Raw genomic sequence first — 4,511 nt, forward strand, 5'->3', positions numbered from 1 at the left:
CAATTGTTTTTTTCTTTAGTAAGTGTTGCTAGTACACAAAGTCAATGAGCACAGCCAGTGGCCGCCTGAGGGAATTTGAGAACTGGCTGCCCAGGTTCTAATACCTGTATTAACCAGGCCAAGCAACCCAATGCTGGCTCTATCCATTCCAGATTAATTCCCAAATAGCTAAACACTTAATCTGAGCAGTTTATAACCATAAAACCATAAAAAAGAATCATAATCCTGAATAACAGGAGGTTGGGTGGAGGGAGTAATTAGAGGAAAGGAAGGGTTAACACAGAGCCCGGTATTTTTAGAGTGGCTACCAAGTGAGAAATAGGATTCAAAGATAAGAACGTGACTGAAGTTGCACCAGAGTAGTTTTATGAGACTTTATCATGCTCATTCCTCCCCTATTCACCCCAGCTCCCCCCCCCCCCCCCCCCCCCCCCCCCCCCCCGTCTTCTCTCACTTGGGTGAAGGCTCATGGAGAAGTGAGACCAACTTAGACGGAGAGTTCTGACAATCACATTTGAATCCCGAGGACAACTCTACAATGGATTTTTCAGTTACATGAACTAATAAGTCCTTTGCTTTGGTGGGAAAGCTGAATTAAGTTCAGATTGGGTATCCCCTGATTTTATGGGTTCTGTTATGGTTATTACAATGAAACTAGAAGTACATACATTTCTCTACTCAGAACTATAAACATTTAAATAGATTTGTTTTGGGATGCGTGGGTGGCTCAGTCAGTTAAGTGTTTGCCTTTTGCCCAGGTCATGACCCCAGGTCCCAAGGATATAGCCCCACAAGGAGGCCCAAAAAGGGCTCTTTGCTCAGTGGGGAGCCTGCTTCTCCATTTCCCTCTGCCTGCCACTCCCCCTGCTTGTGCTCTCTTTCTGTTAAATAATAAAATATTTAAAAAATAAAAATGTGTAGATTTGTTTTATGTAAAAATCAAGATTGGTGGGGCACCTGGGTGGGTCAGTGGGTTGGGCATCTGCCTTCAGCTTGGGTCATGGTCCCAGGGTCGAGTCCCAGAACAAGCTCCCTGCCCAGCGGGGAGTCTGATTCTCCCTCTCCTTCTGCCCCTTTCCCTGCTTGTTCTCTCTCTCAATAAATAAAATCTAAAAAAAAAAAAAAATCAAGATTGGTTGTGACTATTAAATATAAGCATCATGTAGTGTCTGGGAAAATCTAGCAATTAAAATCAATTTTATATCCAAAGATTTAACATTTCCTTTTAAAACATCCATCTAAAAGGTTTGCAAACTCAACAAAGTTTAACTAACAAATAGGCTGCACTGATAAAACAGATCACTTGGGACAATGAAGTCCTCAATGTTTTCTAGAAACATAATCATCTCGTTGTGTCTCTCCTCTTTGAGTTCCCATTTTGCTTCATTTTTATTAAGTCATCCTTTTTTAAAAAAATATTTCATTTATTTATTTGAGAATGAGGGAGCAGGCACAAGCAGGCAGAGAGGCAGAGGGAGAGGGAGAAGCAGGCTCCCTGCTGAGCAGAGAGCCCATGTGGGGCTTGATCCCAGGACCCTGAGATATGACCTGAGCCAAAGGCAGATGCTTGACCAACTGAGCCACCCATGCACCCCTCTTATTAAGTCATTCTATTAATGGGAATCAAATAGAAAAAATTTTCTTCTGCTACGTGAATTACATTCTCTTCCAGGATGAGTCATTAATTCTTTTGCCTTGTGCTCTAGGTACAGGGCTCCTCAGTTAGGACCAAAGACTGAGAGCTGCCAGTGTTACCCAGAAGCTTGTCTGAAATGCAAATTTTCTGGTCCCATCTCAGACCAACCTAATCAGAATCTCCAGGGATGGAATCCCAGAAGCTTGTCTGAAATGCAAATTTTCTGGTCCCATCTCAGATCAACCGAAATCAGAATCTCCAGGGATGGAATCCCAGATTTTGTCCCAATGATTCTTAGGCACACAAAAGTTTTAAAACTAATGCTGCTATATGTTTACATAGTTATCAGGTTTCTTTTTATTTTGCTCAAGCTTAACACAGGCAACAGAAGACATTCCATAAGCTTTGATAGCGCAGGGTGACTTAACACTCCTCCCACTCTGAGACCAGTTTATATTTTTCTTCAAGATACAATTCGGAGCTGAGTATCTATTTGCTTTTCTGAAGCCTAGCTAAAAAGAGCCAAAGACTGTTAAGGGAAAGGCTCACCTGGATTATTAAAAAATGTCTGAACTTCGTTTTCTCTTCTGAGATTAAGTTGCCTCCATTAGTCAAGAGGGACAGTCCTCATACTATTTTTCTTCCAGATTTGGGAATGTGAGTATTACTTTCTCAGAATTCTGGAGGTTGGGGGTAATGAAGGACAATGATGTAAATTGCTGCTCTCTGCTCCAACCCTGCACAGAATTACACTACAGAGCTGTTGTTAGTTCCGCAACACCCAAACACAAATAGACCGACCATAATGCTTGAGAAGTAGTTTAAGGTTCAAGAGCAGTAAGACTTGAGTGCCAGACTTGAGAGGGAGGGGTGAAGTGTTAGCACTGCTTGGGTTAAGAAGTCATTAGAAAGTGAACATACTATTTGATACCAACAATTTTTACAAAACAAAATTTCCTAAATACAGTTATCATGTGAAATGCTCTATCGTAAGATTTAATTCCACAAAAAGAGGGGTTCCTTTTACATCAGCTTAATAAGGTATATTTTCACAATGCTATGGTAGTAAGCCCCTAAACTTTACAATCCCTCACGTTTCTCTCAAGAGATATTTTTTAAAGCCTTAGTGTTGAATAACATCAAACCATGCTTAAAAATTCTGCAGGCTGGTTTTAAAAACTGAATTAAAATTATGACAATGATTAAATGCTAACCAATCGAGGTCCCAAACTAACAACATTCAAAACAAGACAGAATTATTACTGGAATCCTGTTATATTTTTGACAACGGTAAAGGCTGACCAACTGCTGTCATTAATGTTAATGCCATAAAAAATGTATTTATATTCTGAAAACGTTATCTGTCTTGCACAACTTGACACTGAGGTATAAAGCCATGTTTTGTCAACATTTTTTTTTTAATTAATCTAACAATTTCTTCCACAACAGCGACTGTGGTAAAAACTCCAATAATATTAGCCAACCTACTGTAATGTTCAATGGTCTTCTACTTAATATAGTACATAAACATTTATAACCTACATAGCCACACCAATTTGTAAGCAACTAATGAATTCTGAAATGTTAGAAATATAATAAAACTAATTCTAAATAGTTTCTTTTTAACTTTCCCCTTTTCCTTGTTTATATTCATGCTTCCCTCTAATTTTTTCACTAGACTCTACTAAATCCTAGATTTAAATAGGGTCAAAGATAAACAATATTGAGATGAGTGTCAAAAACATAACACAACTGAGTTTTATCAGTGTCTAAGCCATTTAAAGCTATTCTCCAAAAGACAAGTTATTCAGCCAAGACAAACATGAAATAAGTTAGAATTTAATCTTGAGTTTTTCGGGGCTGATCTGTCAGATATATGAGAACATCCAAGGCTCGAGTATGGAAGGTCTAAATGCCAAAATGTTAATTTGTCACTAGTGGAACGGCCATCTGCTAAAGAAAGGCCCTACACATGCTGAGCACTGTGTTCAATGTGCAGAAGATAGATATTTGTTTTGGGCTTCTACAAATGAAAGTAATGAGGCTTTAAGCCTGACTAGCCTTATAAAACAGTACACCTGAATAATAACCTCTAAGTAACTTCCAGCTTAACCTCTATTGACTCTTGCCACTGTATCAACTTAGGTTAATAGTTCTGCAGTCCTAATTAAAAAGAGAAGTCGTAAAATCAATAAAAAATTATCAGATTACCTTCCTGTTAACTAGAGATTACAGTATATTCTACCTTGAGGCTGTAAAATCATGAATACCAGACATTATTCAACAAATATTCAGTGACAAACGAAGTATACGATTGTGCTGTTTGGTAGACCAAATGTTGAATTATTTCAAAAATTTTCCTCAAATCCCTTTATTTCTAGCAACAAATCTAGATCTACCTTTTCTATTCCCATATGGAAGCTAAAATATGTTAAGACTGCTGATATATGACTATTTTTCTATATTATGATCCTATCTCTGCTAAATTACCTTTATAGTCCAGCAGTTTAAGTTTTTTGCTTAAAGAAAAATATCTTTTTAGAACTCTGAAAAGATATTAAATTCACTGAATAAAAAACTTTCTAACTTTGTTCCTTAAATATAATAAAATTCTGATATATGCTGTTAAGCAAGTTAAATTATTAGACAAGTACTCTCTACTCACCTAAAATTAATGTTGTAAAGAGATTTAACTGATCTTTCAAGGGAACTGAGTTTCAACTACCCTAAAAATGGTAAGTGACTTATTATTTGTGTATAAAGTATGTTTCTTATGAAATTATCTGTAAGTCAAAAACAAAAATTGAGGAAGACAATTTTTAAATATAATGTTAATAGGTACGCTGGGCAATAAATTCAAACTTTTTAACTTACA

Source organism: Meles meles, chromosome 4 (assembly GCF_922984935.1).
Source record: "Meles meles chromosome 4, mMelMel3.1 paternal haplotype, whole genome shotgun sequence".
Lineage (NCBI taxonomy): Eukaryota > Metazoa > Chordata > Mammalia > Carnivora > Mustelidae > Meles > Meles meles.